Genomic DNA, 22,495 nt, shown 5'->3' with positions numbered 1-22,495 from the left:
TGTCTGAAAGTCACTGAAAGTCACTGTGACCTTCACCTTTTATTAATTCACAAAATCTGTTGACCATAGCCAATCACCTTTTTGAAGTTTAGCTGTTGTAGGCCAAAGTATTCTCTACAGTATATGTAGATGATATTGATCAGAAACCAAATGGTCTATCAACAGACATACCAACCAAAACACCATTCTATCAAGTTAGCGGAATTGTGAATAAAATATTGATTCAAGGACCATAACTGTTTTGTTAGTGGGTCAAATCATACACAGAACACCAGAAAACAAAATCACTTGTCTCTTGGTCATATTCTAGTTAAGTAGGGCTGTACGGTTATATGCAGGTGTGGGCTTTCCAATTTCACCTCCATCATTTTGTTTTTTGTAATCGACTAGATGACATATTTCTGGGCTCCATCTTTATTCTCTCAAATATAATCTGGATAATGGTGATTGGTTTTCAAGATTTCATTAAAAACTTAACATTCGCCTTCCAACTTTTATTCTGTAACTGACAGAAATCACATACATTTGAAGCACTTTTAAATCATCTTAAAACAACAACATTCTTAACAATCTTAAGAAATTACAAGCATACTATGTGATCAGTCTCCTCGCAGTGCTCTCCCCTTTCAGAAAAGAGAACTCGACCATCACAAATATTTAAGCAGAATTTTGATTTGTTTGTTTGTTTTGGCTTTAACGCTGTTTTTCAACAGTATTTCAGTTATGTAACGTCGGGCAGTTAACCTAACCAGTGTCCCTGGATTCTGTACCAATACAAACATGTTCTCCACAAGTAACTGCCAACTTCCCCACATGCATCAGAGGTGGAGGTCAAGAATTTTGAAATCATAGTTTGATTTAAGATTTCAGTTACTGACATTCGTCCCAGTTTTTTTACCAGGAAAGTAATATTTATATAGGTGACAACATGAAAAATGACATTAAATAAAAAGATAATACTTATAGATTATAAGCTTTGTCTCAGGGAAATATTGCTTGACTTTAGGAGCGCAATATTCTTCAGCTAAAAAACGAGTGCATTATTTCCCGTTGCAAAGATAATAAACTTTTTATTACATACGTATCTAAATATAATGTAAATATTATGAATTTGTTCAATAGCCTGAATAAGATTGACAATACTGAACTAAATAAGAGTTAAGGGAACGCATACTTTGAAATTAGAAAAAAGTGGGTGGGGTATTATAAAAATTACCTGCAAAAAAGTACAAGGTTTTGGTAAATGAAATGAATACTGTTTCAACTGTTATAAGTACACAAAGGATTGCTCACTAAAATAAAAATGAGAAAAACTGAAACAAGAAAGTTATTGTTGAATTACATAAGACTTCTTGTGTACATTCAAAGTCAACAATTAAGACTTTTTGGTGCGAAAATAATAGTGCTTCAATTTGTCCAAACATTTATCAATGTCCTACAGATTCTAATTTAAAGAAAGAATGTGAAATAAGTTCACTGTCTTGCTTTTCATTTCGCACATGTGAGCTAAAACACATTTAGTTTGTTTACAAAGTAGTGCATAAGAAAAGATACGGTGGTCAAGGAATGCCACATTACAAAACTAAAAGAGTATATTCCCCTTAATACATTAAACATTTATCGTTACAGAAGTCTAGTGGCTTACAATAAAGGCCTAGAAATGTTGCCATTATTAATTTTTAACTTGGTATTCATGAACTACAATGCACTTAAATATCAAAACACATTCAACAAACTTTTGAATTGTATTGTCTTAAAAATCCCAAAAATAAGGTATGAAATTTGGTTGAGAGGTCCAATCAATGTGTATATGTGCAAAAGCAACATTCTAATCTTGTTCACAAAAGTTACTAATAAACAGCAGGAATGTCAATGATCAAAAAAGGACGAATATACAGTTATCCTCACTTTAATGTCATTTATAATTTGTCCTTGAATTCTCCACCATACTTTTCATAATTCTGTTTGCACGAGTTGCACGAGAATGCTGTCATTCACGTAAAAAAACGGGGTCAAATAAGTTGTAAATGCAATATCATCTAAACGTAATTAATGGATTATGCAGTTCAAGATAAACTTTATATCATAACGTAACGAACATGTATAATGTTGTAACAACAACTTTACTTACACTGATTTAAGTAGCAGTCGGTTTATAAGTGACTTTATTGATTCATTTTGTGTTTTGTTATTGTTGTCAAAAAGTATAACGGAAGTGCCTCACAACTGAAGCGGAAACCAGTTTGATGCGCAAAGTAGTCCACTGTAAGTAATATTATTTGACAAATATCCACAGAAATTAATAATTTTCTAATATTAAAGACGAATATCTGAATAGGATTCATTATTTGATAAGAAATTATAATCATCGACATGTTTTTTTTAAAAATTGTACACGTGCTGACACCTAAGTTGTCTCCCGTTGTTTATTAGAGTTACCTTTCGTCCGGCGCAGTAATACATTTGCAGTGAATCGCCGGTACGCCTATAGTGCGCAATGGAAGTAAAGTGCGCAATGGTGCGAAATGGAAGTAAAGTGCGCAATGGTGCGAAATGGAAGTAAAGTGCGCAATGGAGTCAATTTTTTTATTGCGTCGATTATTGGGTAAACTTGCTGGCTGTAGTTAATGGAAACGTTCCAAGAAATGAAAATGGCACACAAGCAGCATATATTTGTGCTAATTCAAATTGTGTGCAATGGAGGTGAAGTGCGCTTAGAACCTTTTTAGGAGCCGAGAAGTCGTGGGAAAATTAAAAACCATGTAAACAAACTAAAATTAACCACCTTTTCAAGATGAATTTCAAGTGATCGACATAATGCATTTAACCCGCCTGACCTGTGTAGCATCTTAGATATCTGTTCTAAGGTATTCATTGTGTAGAATGTCATGTTATGCCCTTGCAATGCTAATCCCACTCTGATTTTTTTGTTTACATTTTTTATCAATGACAAATATGGCGTCCATCCCGAGATGAACAGACGTGGCGTTAAATTTTTACATGTTTAAGCAAACCTGGTGTGTTAGAAAGAAAATCTCATCCCTTCAACATTATTTGGAACACTTGTTATTGTAAAAAACCTGTTTTTTCCTTATACAAAAGCTTAATATTTTGTGTTGAATGTACTTTCACAAAGACCTCTGTTTTCCTATTACATTCATAGTACCACATCCTTTTCTACAAAATACTGAATATTACAAGTATCCATCAGTATTATATCAGTTTAGGAATATGTTTTTTATTTTCCCACCATTGATTTCTTGAATATGCACCCCTTTCGCATTGCTATATGAACTGTGAATGTAGCAATATGCGTCCCCTTAATGAAAGACACACATTAGATTATGTCACGCACCCAATTTGAAATTCAGGCATCAGTGTATGGAAAAATATTGATGTTTTTGGTACCATTGTAACTCAACTTGGAATAGAAACGAGTATATGTAATAACTGAATTTTATTGAAACAGTCATGTAATTTTCATCGTTGATATATTTGTAATGGCAGTGATTTCTGTACTGCTAGGGGAGGTAATCACTGCAACAAGACTGACTATGTGATATGTACAGAAAAAGAAAATGAAACAAAAGAATAACATCAATAGTGTATGACACAGGCACCCTGAAAATGTTTGATAGAATAAAATATTATGTCAAGAAAAGGGTGAACTCCAAAAAATACCTCACATGAAAGTCCAAATAATATGTGCTTGTCTACTTCTTGTTGATGTTCAAATTGGATAGAAACTGTTGGAAAAGTCAAATACACAAGGTACTGCTGCTCTATTTGTGTTATTGATAAATAAAAAAAATAAAATAAAAAAGGAGGTGTAACCATGCCCCCCACAAATAAAAGAATTTTGGACATGGAAGTCCCAACAATATGAGCATGTCTATTCATGCTGATGATGTATACCAAGTTTCATTTAAATAAGTTGGCTTTGGAATGAAGGAAATGATTACAAACAATCTACAGATGCAGTTATAATATGGCCAAGTCCAAAAAAAAAGGGCATAAGTCACAAAACAATAATTAAGCATGTAGGTTAAGAGAATATGTGCATGTCCACTTACTGCTGACAATGTATACAAACTTTCATTTCAATTAGATGGAAACTGTAAGAGGGATTAAGTACACAAGGAACAGATGTAGTTATTACATGGCTATGTCCAAAATGGGGCATAACTAAAGTCCAAATAATATAGTTATTATTACACCATGTCCACTCCATGTTGATGATGTAAACCATGTGTAATTTGAAATATGTAAATTGAGTGCACAAGGTACTGTAGTTCTGGTATGGCTTAGTCCAAAAAAGGGGCATAACTCAAAAAAAAACAAGAGGACCATCATGGTCCTGAATCGCTCACCTGCCCCCACATGAACTGAGTATGACGTCGTTTTCATCAAGATAAAAATTCTGACCAATTTTCATGAAGATCCATTGAAAAATATGGCCTCTAGAGAGGTCAAAAGGTCTTTCTATGTTGAGACCTAGTGACCTAGTTTTTGACCGCAGTTGACCCGGTTTCAAACTTGACCTAGATATCATCAAGATGAACATTCAGACCAACTTTCATACAGATCCCATGAAAACTATGGCCTCTAGAGTGGTCACAAGGTTTTTCTATTATTTGACCTACTGACCTAGTTTTTGACCGCATGTGACCCAGTTTCCAACTTGACCTAGATATTATCAAGATGAACATTCTGACCAATTTTCATGCAGATCCCATGAAAAATATGGCCTCTACAGAGGTGACAAGGTTTTTCTATTATTTGACCTACTGACCTAGTTTTTGACCGCACATGACCCAGTTTCAAACTTGACCTACATATCATCAAGATGAACATTCTGACTAATTTTCATACAGATCCCATGAAAAATATGACCTCCAGAGAGGTCACAAGGTTTTTCTATTATTTGACCTAATGACCTAGTTTTGGACCGCACGTGACCCAGTTTCAAATTTGACTTGGATATCATCAAGGTTAATATTCTGACCAATTTTCATGAAGATCCCATGAAAAATATGGCCTCTAGGGAGGTCACAAGAATTTTCTATTTTTAGACCTGCTGACCTAGTTTTGGACCGCAGTTGACCCAATTTCGAACTTGACCTAGATATCATCAAGATGAACATTCTGACCAATTTTCATGCAGATCCCATGAAAAATATGGCCTCTACAGAGGTCACAAGGTTTTTCTATTATTTGACCTACTGACCTAGTTTTGGATCGGACGTGACGCAGTTTCAAACTTGACCTAGAAATCATCAAGATGAACATTCTGACTAATTTTCATGCAGATCCCATGAAAAATATTACCGAGAGGTCACAAGGATTTTCTATTATTTGACCTACTGACCTAGTTTTTGACCGCAGTTGACCCAGTTTCAAACTTGACCTAGAAATCATCAAGATGAACATTCTGATCAATTTTCATACAGATCCAATGAAAAATACGGCCTCTACAGAGGTCACAAGGTTTTTCTATTATTTGACCTACTGACCTAGTTTTGGACCGGACGTGACCCAGTTTCGAACCTGACCTAGAAATCATCAAGATGAACATTCTGACGAATTTTCATGCAGATCCCATGAAAAATATGACCTCCAGAGAGGTCACAAGGATTTTCTATTATTTGACCTACTGACCTAGTTTTTGATGGCACGTGACCCAGTTTCGAACTTGACCTAGATATCATCAAGATGAACATTCAGACCAACTTTCATGAAGATCTTGTGAAAAATATGGCCTCTAGAGAGAAATGTGCACAAGTTCTGTAGTGGAGATAACTGTGTGAATTTACGAGGGCAATATTACTCCAAGATTGCATACACTCAAAAACTCCTCATCCTTATAAGACAATTATTTCATTCTAGCAAAATGTATTCTGAGTATTTTTATATTCATTGATCATTTTTCATTAAATCTGATCTCTGCTTAGGTGGTTTCTTTTGTGATGCTTGAAAAAGTGGCTGTTGGTCGCCTGTGAATGTGTGGCTCATGCTGTAATACATGTGTGATGCAATTTCCAGCTGGCAATTAAAACAAGAGGACCATGATGGTCCTGAATCGCTCACCTATCCCCACATAACCCAGTGCTGAACTGAGTATGACGTCGTTATTTCTATTATTTGACATAGTGACCTAGTTTTTGAGCACATGTGACCTAGATATCATCAAGATAAAAAATTCTGACCAATTTTCATGAAAATCCATTCAAAAATATGGCCTCTAGAGAGGTCACAAGGTTTTTCTATTATTTGACCTAATGACCTCGTTTTTGAAGGCACGTGACCCACTTTTAAACTTGACCTAGATATCATCAAGGTGAACATTCTCACCAATTTTCATGAAGATCTCGTGAAAAATATGGCCTCTACAGAGGTCACAAGATTTTTCTATTTTTCGACCTACTGACCTAGTTTTTGACCGCACATGACCCAGTTACGAACTTCATCTAGATATCATCAAGCTGAACATTCTCACCAATTTTCATGAAGATCCATAGGGAAATATGGCCTCTAGAGAGGTCACAAGGTTTTTCTATTTTTAGACCTACTGACCTACGTTTTGGCCCCACGTGACCCAGTTTCGAACTTGACCTAGATATCATCAAGGTGAACATTGTGACCAATGTTCATGAAGATCTCATGAAAAATATGGCCTCTAGAGAGGTCACAAGGTTTTTCTATTTTTAGACCTACTGACCTAGTTTTTGACCGCACGTGACCCAGTTTTGAACATGACCTAGATATCATCAAGGTGAACATTCTGACCAATTTTCATGAAGATCCATTGAAAAATATGGCCTCTAGAGAGGTCACTAGGTTTTTCTATTTTTAGACCTACTGACCTAGTTTTTGACCCCACATGACCCAGTTTCGAACTTGACCTAGATATCATCAAGGTGAACATTGTGACCAACATTCATGAAGATCTCATGAAAAATATGGCCTCTAGAGAAGTCACAAGGTTTTTCTATTTTTAGATCTACTGACCTAGTTTTATATCCCACGTGACCCAGTTTCAAACTTGACCTAGATATCATCAAGATGAACATTCTGACCAATTTTCATGAAGATCCATTGAGAAATATGGCCTCTAGAGTGGTCACAAGGTTTTTCTATTTTTAGACCTAATGACCTAGTTTTTGACCCCACATGACCCAGTTTCAAACTTGACCTAGATATCATCAAGGTGAACATTCTGACCAATATTCATGAAGATCTCATGAAAAATATGGCCTCTAGAGAGGTCACAAGGTTTTTCTATTTTTAGACCTACTGACCTAGTTTTTGACCCCATGTGACCCAGTTTCGAACTTGACCTAGATATCATCAAGGTGAACGTTCTGACCAATTTTCATGAAGATCTTATGAAATATATGGCCTCTAGAGAGGTCACAAGGTTTTTCTATTTTTAGACCTACTGACCTAGTTTTTGATGGCACGTGACCCAGTTTCGAACTTGACCTAGATATCATCAAGATGAACATTCTGACCAACTTTCATAAAGATCCCACAAAAAATGTGACCTCTAGAGTGGTCACAAGCAAAAGTTTACGGACGAACGCACGGACGGACGCACGGACGACGGACGCTGCATGATCACAAAAGCTCACCTTGTCACTATGTGACAGGTGAGCTAAAAATTATATGTTATTGCATTTGAAAGTCCATTACAAACTCATGAACAACATTTTCATAAAAAATTCTCAAACTTTATCAAATTAAAGATCTTTTTATAAAAGTCAGTATTGACTTCTAGATAGTTTCTCAAAATCTTTTATCTAAATGCTATAGAGTGAAAATATCAAACACAAACCAATTATATCGGTATAGGAGAGTCGCCAAAATTATACTAGACAGGCTGCAGCTCTAGAGTTCTGTATTTGACACCACCATGTGAACTTTTTAAATTACGTCAATGTCACTTTCTTTGGAGTGTTGCAATGTAGGAATCTATTTGGTATCCTTTTATTATTGAACAAACTGATCTGTTTGTTTATCTTTTAACAGTGTAAAAGACTTAAATGGATATTTCATATTCTCATCAGCTAACGTGAACCGAATCTCTATATATCCTAATTAAACTTACCCAAATATGAGCATCATGAGCAGTAGACATGCCTCATTTAGCACAGACAAATTACCATCTTTACATCCTTATTACTATGAATGTTTCATAAACATATGCATTACGGAAATATTCTTTGATCAACTTTTCCAAATACATAGATGGGGCATATTTTAAGTCCTTGAGTGTATTTCTTGATACAAAACTAATAACCTTTTCAATACTTACACATTTACAATTAATTCATTAATGGTAGACAACTTGTATGAAACTTTACATGTTGATATATAGAAATATTATGTCTCCACTCTTCACGTACAAGGATACTGAAAAATGTGTATGCAATATGGTTGTGTATGTATTTATGTTTTTAACTCAAATGTATATACAATGAAGTTGAAATAAGCTTAGCATACACATACTTACGTATAATTAGCATATGTACATGTTGGTTCACAAAATGTAATTGGTTCATCTAAATAATAATAATAATTTATGTAAACACTCGTGTACACAATGGCTGAAAAATAAGCCCCTTTACAACTACACAACTATCAGTACCTTTAACAAACAATTTTAGCATAAACAATTTTTTTATGTATGTAAATATCTAAAACACAGGCTAATGTGCAACAAATACAAATTTTTTTTAAAAAAATTGTGACTTAAAATATGAAACAAGGGCTTAAAGGGGCACACCTCCAGATGTACAAAATAGACATCAGTATATTCGTTATAAAACCGTAACAGAATCGTAAGATATAAACTCAATTAAAATCCTGTTATGAAACATCACATTTCTATTATGTGACTGACGCTTGAAAGAGCTTTTCTATATTTTATACAGTCCAAATTCATGTTTTATATTATGAATACCGCCTAGGACTCCTCCAAACTTGTGTTTTATATACCGCCTACAACTTAGTGTATACTGCCTCTAACTAAACTTGTGTTTTTTTGCATAACTATTGCCTTGAACTCATCCAAAATATACTGTAGGTGTTGAAAGTTCCAGAGGCAGTAGAAGTTGATTACATGAGCCGTGCCATGAGAAAACCAACATAGTGGCTTTGCGACCAGCATGGATCCAGACCAGCCTGCGCATCCGCGCAGTCTGGTCAGGATCCATGCTGTTCGCTAACAGTTTCTCCAATTCCAATAGGCTTTGAAAGCGAACAGCATGGATCCTGACCAGACTGCGCGGATGCGCAGGCTGGTCTGGATCCATGCTGGTCGCAAACCCACTATGTTGGTTTTCTCATGGCGCGGCTCACATAAATCAGTGTGACAAATGACAAACAGTTCAAACACAATATGCTTCTTAGGTCTTTGAAACTGGGTGGAAAAATTCACACAGAACTGGAGCAGACTGAGGGTGTTTTGGAAGGTCTCTTTATAATGTAATACTTACATAATGTAATACTTATCTGCATCCATGGGTTCAAGAGACTTTGTTAAAGGTATTTCTGTATTTCTACTGACCCCCTCCCCCTTTTAACAAATCTGGAAGAGGACCTTATAATGATGCTACAGACCAAATTTGATGAATGTTTATCAAGCGGTTCATGAAAAGAAGTTGATTAAAGATATTTCTAATTTTAGGTCTAGTGGCCCCTAAAACAGGCCAAGCATCCCCATTTGAACAAAATTGGGTGAGGACCTAACAATGATGCTACAAACCAAGTTTGACGAAAATTCATTAAGCAGTGCTCAGGGCGAGATAAAAATACTGCCTAAAACTTATCTAAACTCATGTTTTATACATAGATATTGCCTAGAACTCGTCAAAACGCCTGTTAAATATATCAATATTTCATAGAACTAACTCATCCAAACTCAGTTTTATATATTTAAATTCTGCCAAGAGCTCATCCCAACTCCTGTTTTATATACAAATAATGCAAAGAACTAATCAAAACATGTTTTAAATATAAATAATTCCTAGAAATCATCCAAACACATGTGTTTTTATATAAATTATGCCTACAAATCATAGATCCACTTTATTTTCGCTTTTTAATTACCAGTTACAGAGAGAACTTTTTAAGTTGACATAAATCTGGTGGTGTGTCCCTTTAACAGAAAACTATCTTGTACACATAAATGATTTCAACAGAGCCCTTGGTACATAGTTATTTCAATCTTTTCATATGGAATAACTCTACATACAAATCTGATACTCTACATGTGATGCATTTGTTTTACTACAACACAACATCACTGACACAACAACCTATTACTGTTTATGACACATTCTACATAGAATGTGAAAAATAAATGTTCACAAAAGTCGTCAAATCAGCGTAAAAAGTGACTGACAGTTAACCACTTTTTGCACTTTAACATGTATATTTAATGCTCTATCTAGAATAAGTTAAATAAATGTTCACACATGTATGTATATATATATATATGAGACAACTTAACCTCAGACAACCTAAAACAATAAAGTTTATTTCAGCATAAATAATCTAGCTATGAATTCTTGAGTTCAGTCTAGCTATATGTATTCTTTAGTTTAATATGTACACAGTCCATTTTGATCTAACGTACCACTTGTCTAGTATTAACTCTATTAATTAAGCTATTTTATTCTACTTGCAATGAAAAACTTAAAATTATCTTTTCTCGTCCTAAACAATTATTTCCATCATCTTAAATATAATGCTCTATATAGTACTTTTGCAGATTACAAATTACTTATTCTTTTTTAATTCCTTCTGGCCTAAATATAACTATTTCCATTTTGATTGTTGATTTGACTGAACCATGCATCAAAGTGTGATCCACACTATGATTTTAACCCTTACCCTGCTAAATTTCTATTATGAACTCATCCATCTTTCAATTTGGACAGTACCATTCACTGTTAAAAGGGGTGCTTATCAAAAAAATACTGACTGAATGGCAAACAGTGCAGAACATGATCAGACTGCATGGATGTGCAGGCTGATCATGATCTACACTGGTCGCAAAGGCAGAACCAGTCGTGTTTAGCATGATAAGGGCTAACCATCAGTGTTCATTTGAGTAGAAGTTTCAACAGACCATACTGAAAGTTCCAAATGAAATTCCTCTCTACCATCCAGTCTGACTCTTGTCTCAAAATCGAAAATGATAAAGCATGAGGTAAGAGTCCACAACCTTTTATGCATGTATTTGTCATAAACATTCCGCCCTTCCCAATAATGGCTGTAAGTTTACTTTTATTTACTTTTTTTATTAGGGACAACAGCAGCCAAAGAAGATGGAAGCAAAATCGTAAGAGAGCTGCAGATAAGCTAAAAACTGTGTCTGCTGCTTGACTAATATTGTCACATAGCTTTTTTCATAAAATACAGACAGCAGAAGTTACTCTGTGGGCATGAAATTTTGTGTTTTTTGCACACAAAAAAACATGAATTAGTGGTACATAATTTCGTTATTTCAACTTCTAAAGATAAAACGAAAGGGAATTTCATTGAACCATGCATCAAAGTGTGATCCAAACTATGATTTTAACCCTTACTCTTGCATTTTTTTACGAACTGACGTAACTGCAACATAAATGAACAGTAGCCTTCCCCTTACATCAATTACTTTACAGTAGATAAAATAAATACTATCAATCACATTGTTAGCCAAGCACTGAAAATTTGATGTTAAGCAGAAGGAATAATTATCAACTAAGAAAACTCAGACTTAAGATTGATTTCTTGACCTTCAACTAAGAAAACTCAGACTTAAGATTGATTTCTTGACCTTCTGTGAATATCGATATCTATTTAAGATTTTGATACTACTGTGTACATATAGATGAAATATGCTTTGTTATATATATATCAGAACAAAAAGATGTAAATACAAAAAATGTATTTTAGCAATGCTAGAAAGTCACTATCACTCGTTAAGAAAACATAGTTTTGTCTTTATTCCATTGCCTTTGATATGAATTATTCATTCCTCAAAATTTCATGTCTTTCAACTGTTCCTGTACAACAATTCTATTTTAATAACCTGCAACCAGGTATCCAAGGTCACAGGAAAATACCAAGTATAAGCAGTATCCCCTTTTCGGTGAGGTGCAAGATGATGAAACATTTTAAACTATCACTATATAGTTTTTACTTTTACTTTTGATAAAATAAATCTCTTATTACTCTTATATTAATATTTGAGTGGTGGAACTATTTTCTCTTGGCGGATGAAGCACTCCCTTTGGTTGATGGACTATTTCCTGACCCATGTCCAACAGATTTACGATTCATCAAATGAGCAGCACTTTTTCTAGACCCTCGTCGTTTCTTATCCATAATGAGTTTATCGTGTCTAACAAACAGTCCATGCCGTGGCCTACAGCGGAAATAAGGTATTCCATTTACAGATCCATTGTTTTTCCCTGGAAAAGGAGAAACTGCAGATTCATCAATCTCTTTACTATAGAAAACATAACATTTTTTTTTCAAAATTGTGCTAAATTAGAGGTATCAGCATTTAACAGACTTTCTGACAAAGGAAGTATGTTTTTAGCGAGCTAAAAATATTTCTGCATAATTCTCTAAATAAAAAGAAAAGACTTGTAAAAACTTTTAAACATTGACTGTATTAACTGAAATGGAAGTCAAATTAAGCATAAAGACAAAGTCCATTCTGAGGTCACAGGAGTGACGTATAATACCCCCACAATACGACCATGTCACTGAAGTATGGCAAAATTTAAGTTGGAAAGGGGCCACAACTACGTCAAACAATTGGTGGTTTGTAGCCAAAGTCGAACTTGACCTGTATTTTATGATGTTACACCTGTGTACCAAAAATCATTTAAATATGTCAAGCCTTTCATAAGTTATTGTCCAGAAACCGTAGTTTGGCAATTTTTAAGTTAACCAGAAAAACCTGCATATTCTCCAATAACCTGCCATCTGCAGTCAGATAACCTACCATCTCTAGGACAGATAACCTACCATCTGTAGGACTGGTTTCACAGAAGTTCTAGAACTTTGAAAGTTAACCAAAGATCTAACTTTTGTGACTGACAGATTGTCGGACAGATGGAAAAATGTACAGAATAATGGACAAAATAAAATGATCTGTATATTCCACATACTGCCTTTTACTTACTTACGAGACTTTACGAAAAAATCTCATGTAGTTTTTAAGTTATGACAACATCCACCATTTGTGAATTACTGAAGGACAGACAGGTGGATAAACTAATTAACAAATGGAGAAAATGAAATAAATTGCGTGTTTTCAACATTAACTTTAAATCTCATTTAAAAAATATCTTGTACTTTTAAACTTATTGCAGAATCCACTTTTTGTCACACTTTTTACTATTAGTTGCCACTGCAACCACATTTTTGCCACAAAATAAAACAAAAGGGCAAGATGGCCCTAGTTTGCTCACTGAGAACACACCATAACTTTGTAAACATGTTTTACCTAGTGATTTAATGGAGACAAATATTCTGACCAATTTTGATTAAGACTGGACCAAAGAAACATGGCCTCTTGAGTGTAAACAAGCATTTTCTTTGATCTAGTTTTTTTACTCCACATGACCCAGATTCGAACTTGTCCAACATTTCATGAAAACAAACATTCTGACAAAGTTTCTGGAAGATTTGAGCAAAAATGTGGCCTCTAGAGTGTATACAAGCTTTTCCTATGATTTGACCTAGTGACCTAATTTTTGACCCAACATGACCTAGATTTGAAATCATCCAAGACTTCATGATAACAAACATTCTGATCAAGTTATATGAAGATAGAATCAAAAATGCCCCCTAGGGTGTGAACAAACTTATTCTTTGATTTGACCAGGTGAACTAGTTTTTAAAACCACATGACCCAGATAAAAATTCATTTGATATTTCATGCAGACAAATATTCTGACCAAGTTTCATATGCATCAAATCAACAAGAGTTTTAAGAAGCTTTTCCTTTGATTTGACCGGGTGACCTAGTTTTTGACCCCATATAAACCGGTTTTGAACTTGGCCTGGGAATCATTAAGATAAACATTCTGACCAAGTTCCATGAAGATAGAATCATAAATGTGGCCTCAAGAGTGATAACAAGCCTTTCCTTAGATTTAAGGGGTGACCTAGTTTTTGACCCCATATGACACAGTTTCAAACTTGGCCTAGAAATCATCAAGATAAACATTCTGACCAAGTTTCATGAAGACAGGGTCATAAATGTCACCTATAAGCTGTTAACAAGCTTTTCCTTTGTTTTAACCTAATGACCTAGTTTTTGACCCTACATGAACCAGTTTCGATCCAGGTCTAGAGATCATCAAGATAATCATCAGCCAGTTTTCGAAAGGAACCAAAATCTTATTGTGACTTTAGTGTAAGTGTGGTTAAAATCAAATATAAAATGTCAATTCTTTCGTACTCACAAAGTAAAAATTAACAAATTTTGGCTCTTTCAGGGTCAATCAGGGGCTGTAACACCAAAACCTATAATTGGATCTGACTGATTCATCATGGAATCCAAGATTTATTGTTGTTGAAGATATTTTGCAAGTTTGTATTAAATCAAACCATAAATGAAGTCTCTATATGGCTGCAAAAGCCAGTATAGCAAATTTTGGCACTTTAAGGGGCCATAACTCTGGAACCAATAACGGGATCTGGCCAGTTTTCGGAAAGAACCGAGATATTATGCCAATACAAGTTGTGTGCAAGTTTGATTAAATTCGATTGCAAAATGTGGTCTCTATCATGTTCATAAGCCAAAAATAGCAAATTTTGGTTCTTTAATGGGCCATAACTCTGGAACCCATGATGAGATCTGGCCAGTTTTCGAAGGGAACCGAGATATTACGCCAATACAAGTTGTGTGCAAGTTTGATTAAAATTGTGGCAAAATGTGGTCTTTATCGTGTTCACAAGAAATTGTGGACGGACGACCACAAAAGCTCACCCTGTCACTATGTGACAGGTGAGCTTATAAAAGGATATGCATTTTCTCCATACTGCCATCTATCATTGTGCCAAGTTTCATGTAAAAATATCTTGTACTTTAAAATTTATTACAGGATCCCAGATTATGTCACTAATTGACAGACAGAAGGGGTGAGGTGACAAGGTATAGTGTTCACTGATTGCTCATTTTGCTATACAGACGTTCAAACAAATACATGTATTTACAAACCTTCTGGTAAATCCAGCTCAACCCCAACCCAAGGACCACTGGCGAATTCAACATTTCCAACAAACTGTACCACACCAGTCATCCTAGAGGCTGATTTTGATGTTGTCACCATAACACTTTCACCAGCTTGAATCCAAGATGGCACTGGTACCTCTGATAATCTATCCAGATCTGCCCGGGAACCAAATGAACACACACTCATAGAGTCTTCTGCAATAAACAGATACACACTTTCAGAAAATTTATCATAATGGAAACTCATAAGAAATCTTTATTATTTATGAGGAACTAATTTTTGTGGATTCTGTGATCAAGTCACAAAATCTTGTCCAAAAACTTTCCTTTAGATTATCTTTTTAGTCTTTAGAATCCACAAATTTACATCCTCACATTTTTTGTTTGTTTTGTTTTTAGTTGGTTTTTGTCATACCAACACAATTTTAAGCTGTGTGGCAACTTTTCAAGCTTTTGATGATAAACCAAGACTGCCCCTCGAGCTACTGTTTCAGGCATAAGTAGGCACCTCTGTAGAACCACCGACCTTTCACAGGCTTTCTCAAATGAAGAATTCTACAACAAAGCATGGTTTCAATCAACCAGAAGAGAGGGGCAAGTGGTTTGAAGCCACCAACTTTACCCAATCAGCTGCACAGGCCCCTGCCAAAAAAATTGTATGATTTTAAATTATAACTAAATATGCTTGAGAGATGGCATCTCTTAAGAGACAACACTTGCATAAAGAGGTTATTTTTTGTGTTGTTAGAGAAAAATTTATATGGTATTAAGAAACCATTTGTGTGGAGACCACTTTCGCCTTCCTCTTGAGTAATCTCGTAATGCAAGTTGCACTGCAACATGTAATGCTTCCTTTTTTGTCACTTTTTATCATAATTCATGAACAACCAATATAAATTTTGCCGTTACTTGAAAAACATAATGAAAAGAGATCAATTTGCAAGAGGAAAAGCATTTAGTATCCTTCACTTTATTTCATCTTTACAACTACTTTAAAACACAATTTCATACTACCGGTATAATCAAAATTTAAATCAGGATAAGATAGACTATAGTATCTTATCAAAAGAAGACTGATGCATACTAAAAAAGTTTATCACAGCAAGTCAAACTTAAACTTTATAACATGGATACCAGTGTCCTTAAATGCATTAACCACCCAGTGTTGTTAGTTACTTTCCTTGCCAAAGTAAAAGCCATGACTTATTACCACAATCAACGTACTGGCACAGCTTACCTGACAAATGCTCATCTGAGAAATCTAGACTGTTTCTTTTACTCTTCTCCTGTAGAGCTGTTTCCAGTAAATCATTATTGGACATGACAATGCAAGACACTGGTCTTTGTTTTGGCTCAGACTTTATTCCAGACAGTCTCCCTTCCCTTTTAATTGATGTACTTTGATTTTCTGGCTTCATATTCAAACCACTTTTTAGTATCAAGCTCTCATCTAACCCCTTTCCTGTTTTAGGTCCAGCTTGATCAGAATGACTTATCTTTTCTTTGCTTTTTTCTTTTATACTGTCAGTTGTTTCGTTCATTGAGACAAATTCTGAATTATCAGGGCCAAATTCATCACCTAACTTTTCCAGTTCTTCCATTGCCTCAAGACTATATGGATCTACACTATCAGAATAAAGAGCTCCTCTTGATGCATTGGAAGAACTATCACTGCCTTTGGTTGATCTTGAACTATTTCTAACTTGGTTTTGGTTTTCTATTTCATATGTATCACATTTATCTCCATCAAAGTTATCTACCAAGTTTCCACTCTTTTCATCTTTAACATCCACTTTCCCCTCTTTATCTATATTTTGCACTTCATTTTTACATTGCACATTATCTTGACTTAGATTTGTTGCATTTCCATCAGCAAGTTCTCCTTTATTGGCAGCACTCAGATCTTCTTCACTTATGTGAAGTTGAACAGATCCTTTGTCCTCATCCTCTTCCTCTGTGAGATCAGATTTCAGTGAACTTTTATCAAAATTTTCTGCAGCATTTACACTCGATATCTCCTCCACCTTTTCATCTTTCATACTGTTAGTAATCTCTTCAACACTATTAGTGTCTACATTAAGACTTTCTAAAGTTTCATTACTTGAACATTCATTCAAGCCATAAACTTGTCCTTCAACCTCCTCTATGACCTCTGACCTTATTGCACTAGAGTGACCTTGAGCTGAATCATCTCCATCACTGTCGCCGCTACTGCAATGCTCAATTCCAGGACGTTTTGACATTCTATGCAAATCTGAATCCTCATTACTCCTTAAACTCAACGAATCCTCTGACGACAAGGTCAAGGTTGAAACAGCTTGTGACCCATAACCACTGGAGGTCATGCTTGGTGTGTAACCTTTTCCATGACTCTCAGCAATGCTATCACAAGTTCCAGAATGAGAAATTAATGATACCTTTCCACCCTCGCCTATGTTCTCACCATCAACACCTTCTGACTGGTTACAACAATCTACTTGTTTTGAACTTTGTTGACTCTCGTAAGATTCAAAATCTTGAAAATCATCTGATGATGCACTTGCTGGGTCAGGTTCTATTAAACTTTTCTTCAATTTTTTCAATTCTTCTTTCAAACTAAGCAAATCTTGTTTATTTTCAAGAAGTTCTTGTTTTGAAGCACTGTTACTTAAGGAGGTTTTGGAGTCGTTTAGATTTTGCTCTGAACAATTAAAATCAGGTTGTTTTGGTCTGGTTTTCACAGGGCTGTCTTCATCTTCCTTAAAGGAAACAAAATTCATTTGATTTCAAGCTATTTTTTCAAACATCATGCTGAAGTTTTAAAATTCAATCTAAATTGAGATTAGTTAATTTCTCTGAAAGCAGCTAATTAAAGGAATTGCTCTAAACCTGGAATTCAATCAATGTAAAATAAATGACATTTCTTGAAATGATCTTACGGGAGCTTAATTTTCGTGGTTCAAATGGAAATTTTAATTAGTATTAAAATGTCAATGTACATGTACATTAAGTTACATCAGTCATACCCATCTAAAGCAGTGTTGTTAACATCTTAGGTAGATGTTTTAATACAACACCAGTAAGATTATTTATATGTAAACATCTTGACCTTACAAAGTCACGGTCTTTTAAATTGTTCATATGAATAAAGTAGCATTTTTCATAGAAAAATGAAAATGTTAATCAATAAACATTAGAGATATAGACCCATAAAGTAGCATCTTTAATACAAACCTTAGAGAATCTATTTATACACATCTAAAGTAGCATTTTTAATGTAGAACCAACAGTGTCCATCAATAACCCTGTAGTAGCACTTTTAATTCAACCATAGAAAATCTATTTTAACACATCTAAAGTTGCATTCTGAATACAGACCCTATGGAATCTATCGATACACCACTAAAGTAAGATTTTGAATACAGATCCTACAAGGTCTATTTACACACATCTAAAGTAGACACTACTGGATCTATTATTTATTCACATCTAAAGTAGACCAACCAGGTTCTGTTTATACACAGCTAAAGTAGCACTAGGAATACAGATCCTACATGGTCAATATCTACACACCTAAAGTAACATTTAGAATATAGACCCTACATGGTCAATTAATACATACCTAAAGTAGCATATTTAGATTCAGACCCTACAAGGTCTGTATGTACACATTTAAAGCAGCATTATTGAATACAAACCCTACAAGGTCTACACTTTTAAATACAAACACCACAAGGTCCATTTATACATATCTAAGTAGCATATTAAATATTGATCCTACAAGACCCATTTATACATATTTTAAGAAGCATTTTAAATACAGACCCTACAGGGTCTATCTATATATATCTAAAGTAGCATTTTAATACAGGTCCTACAAGATCTATGTATACACATCTGAAGTAGCATTTTTAAATACAGACCCTGTAAGTGTCTATTTATCTATTTATACACATTTAAAGTAGCATTGTTGAATACAGACTCTACAAGATCAATTTATACACATCTGAAGTAGCATTTTTAAATACAGACTCTACAAGATCTATTTATACACAGCTAAAGAAGCATTTTGAATAAAGACTCTGTAAGTGTCTATTTATACACATCTAAAGTAGCATTGTTGAATACAGACTCTACAAGATCTATTTATACTAGGGATGGCAACGAATATTCAAATATCCGAATATTCGTTCATGACACGAATATTCGAATACTGTTTCACTATTCGAATATTCGGAAAAAAATATAAAATCATAAGAAATAAATAAAAACCAAAAGCAAAAACCAGTCTGTTCGTTTATCTAATTTACCAAAATTCGCTTTAATAGTAAATACGCGCGAAAATGGCTTCCGCCGCTGTCCGACGTGTCACTTTGTATATTAGCGTGCGGATACTGTACATCGCTATGGTGATGACATCGTAACCTGTAGTAAGTACTGCTAATTGCTTACCTTTAGAAATTTTATTAGTCCCCAATTGATGTTAATCCGTTACAAATCGCCTTGTTTTCTGTAGGTGCGAACCGCATATAATTAAAAATCATCAGAAAGCACTTGAACTAATGACTCGGATTTCAATCAAAGTCGATTCAAGATGTATTTCAGTAAAGAAAAATGCCGAAAAGTGTTGTAAACAAGTCAAATGTGACGAATTTTATTTTTATGTAAAATGGATTCCTCTTGATAATAAATGCATTTCGTATGGAAAAAAATAGTAAAATCTACTCAATATTCAGACAAAGGGTAAAGTTAAACAAAATATATCTTTTATAAGACTCCCCCACCCCTACAGTCTTAATTTTACACACCGTTTAATTGAAAATATTGTTCATGCTATTAGGTGAACCTACTGTCAAAATGCAAGCAATGCCGCCTGTCTTTTTAAAGTATTTCACGCGGTCATCCGATAAGAAGTCGGCTACGTGTAATATGTGTGGAGAGAACCTTACTTACGGGAGGGCCACACCCCCGTAAAAACATGTAAAAATAAGTAAAACTTATATAGATTATATGTAACTGGGGGCAAATAACAAATATTTTATATTCAAAAAGATGAACAAGCGATGAGAACGATAAGTCAGTCTTAATTCGTCAATGTCTAAATTACTTCCGGTGTAAACGAAAGTAGAATTATGCAGATCGCTGCTAAGGGTACGATAAATTCATAAGATTTTGAGTTGATTTGTTGATCATTTGATGACCGAATATTCGAATATTCGTTCGGAAGGCTGACCGAATATTCGAATACCAAAATTGCTATTCGTTGCCATCTCTAATTTATACACATCTAAGAAGCCTTTTTGAATACAGATCCTACAGGGTCTATCTATACACATCTAAAGTAGCCTTTTTGAATACAGATCCTACCCCTTACAGAAGAAAAAGGCCTGCTGCGTACTCTTGCTGTGTACATACAGCGTATATGATGCGTACATGATGTGTACTGAAATCAATAGTACGCAGGATATACACCGCACATACACCGATAGTACGTTTGTAGTACACTTTTGACATGCAAATGAGCTCTGCCGCGTACTACTTGCTGCGTACATGCTGTGGACTACATAGTACACAGGATGTACGCTGGAAGAATTTAGTATGCGAGAAATAGTACGCAGCATGTATGCGGCACATACACTTTTCACATGCAAATGAGCCTGCGGTGTACTACCCTTGCGGCGTACATGCTGTGTTCTCTTGCGGCGTACATGCTGTGTACTCCTGCAGCGTACATGCTGTGTACTCCTGGCCCGAGTCCTGCAGCGTACATGCTGTGTACTCCTGCTGCATACATGCTGTGTACTCTTGTGGCGAAACTGCTGTGATAATGTAAATTCCTTTCCCCACCAACTTTCGTATGCAAATGCTGATCATTTGGACAGAAAAAAACAGAAAAAAGATAAGTGACATGCATCAATAAGTATTTACCCTTACCAAAATAATGTAGATTGATGTTATCAAATAAATTAGTATGCTTTTCTCCATCCACTTTTCAATGAAATAAATCAATTTTTGTAGCATGTAATTTGGTAAACATTTGAAGAAAATGGCGTAACTGCATCAAGGGGAAACAACTTTAATGCAACTAAATATAAGTGTTATGATTTATTATAGACGATGTGTGCATAGTATGTATTTATTTTGATTAAAATCCATCTGAGAACAATCTAGGACTGGAATTATATAAGCATTTATACACTTTTACGTCCGTAAAAAGTAGCGCACCAAAAAATTTTGGATTGATTTTTTCCAATGGGGCAAGCGCAATTAGCCAAAAACGTTCTGAAAATATAAGAGCGGCAAATCCGATAAACAACTTTTTAATTTGGTGAGGCCTTAATGAGTTTTAACATAATGAGCATTAAAGCCTTTATAAAACATGATAGAGTGGTGTTTTGCTTAAGAGTATTCAAATAACAGTGAGAGCTATTAATTCTTCTCATTCGGGCGCTGTTGAGGCATTATCTTGGTAATTATTTCATGTATTACAAAATGTAATGCAACGAAGTTCAAATAAGGCTTTTCAATTATCCAAGTTAGAAAGCTCCAGGATTAATTCAAAATGAAAAAGAATATATTTTTACACTGCATGCAAGATGCAGCTCAGAAATCACTAAGATGTAAGCTTCACAAATGAACATTGCAAATAGTTTGGCAAATTTTTATTGTTCAGAATACTGGTAATCTGAACTATTCTATGCTATTAAGATAAAAGTTACTCGGAAATCAAGTTCTTGCTTCCAAAAAAAAAAAAATGTACAAATCCTTCCTGCATGAAGTCCCTCCTGCGTATATGAAGTTTACTTCAGACTTTAACTTATAAAAAAAAGACTAAGTATAAATGCCAAAAGAAATTATACAAGTCTTTCCCGCGTATATGAAGTGTACTGCACAAATTTCAAAGTATCTGCGGTGTACATGCAGTGTACTATTTTCTTGTACAAGTCCCTCCTGCGTACATGCAGTGTACTCATTAAATTTTCAGAGTCTGTGCTGCGTACTTGAAGTGTACTAGTGACCTCCTGCGTACATGCTGTGTACTCGTCGAAATAGTACACGGCATGTACGCGGCATGCGGTGTATGTAAAATGTACTCCTCTGGCGTACTACTGTGTTCGCGGCATATACACAGCAAATACGCAGCATGTACGCCACAGAGGCTTGCTTCTGTAAGGGACAGGGTCTATCTATACACATCTAAAGTAGCCTTTTTGAATACAGACTCTACAAGATCTATTTATACACATCTAAAGTAGTACTGCTGAAAAC

The 22,495-nt window shown here is 34.9% G+C and overlaps 1 pseudogene; it reads right to left on the bottom strand.

Moving 5' to 3' along the window:
• Positions 1-472: 472 nt before the first annotated feature.
• LOC123544213 (kinesin-like protein KIF13A) overlaps positions 473-22,495 on the bottom strand; it is an 80,279-nt pseudogene continuing 58,256 nt past the window's right edge.

This window comes from Mercenaria mercenaria, chromosome 7 (genome assembly GCF_021730395.1).
Source record: "Mercenaria mercenaria strain notata chromosome 7, MADL_Memer_1, whole genome shotgun sequence".
NCBI lineage: Eukaryota > Metazoa > Mollusca > Bivalvia > Venerida > Veneridae > Mercenaria > Mercenaria mercenaria.
The sequence above is the reverse complement of the archived record's forward strand: the minus strand, read 5'-3'. Positions and strand labels throughout refer to the sequence as shown.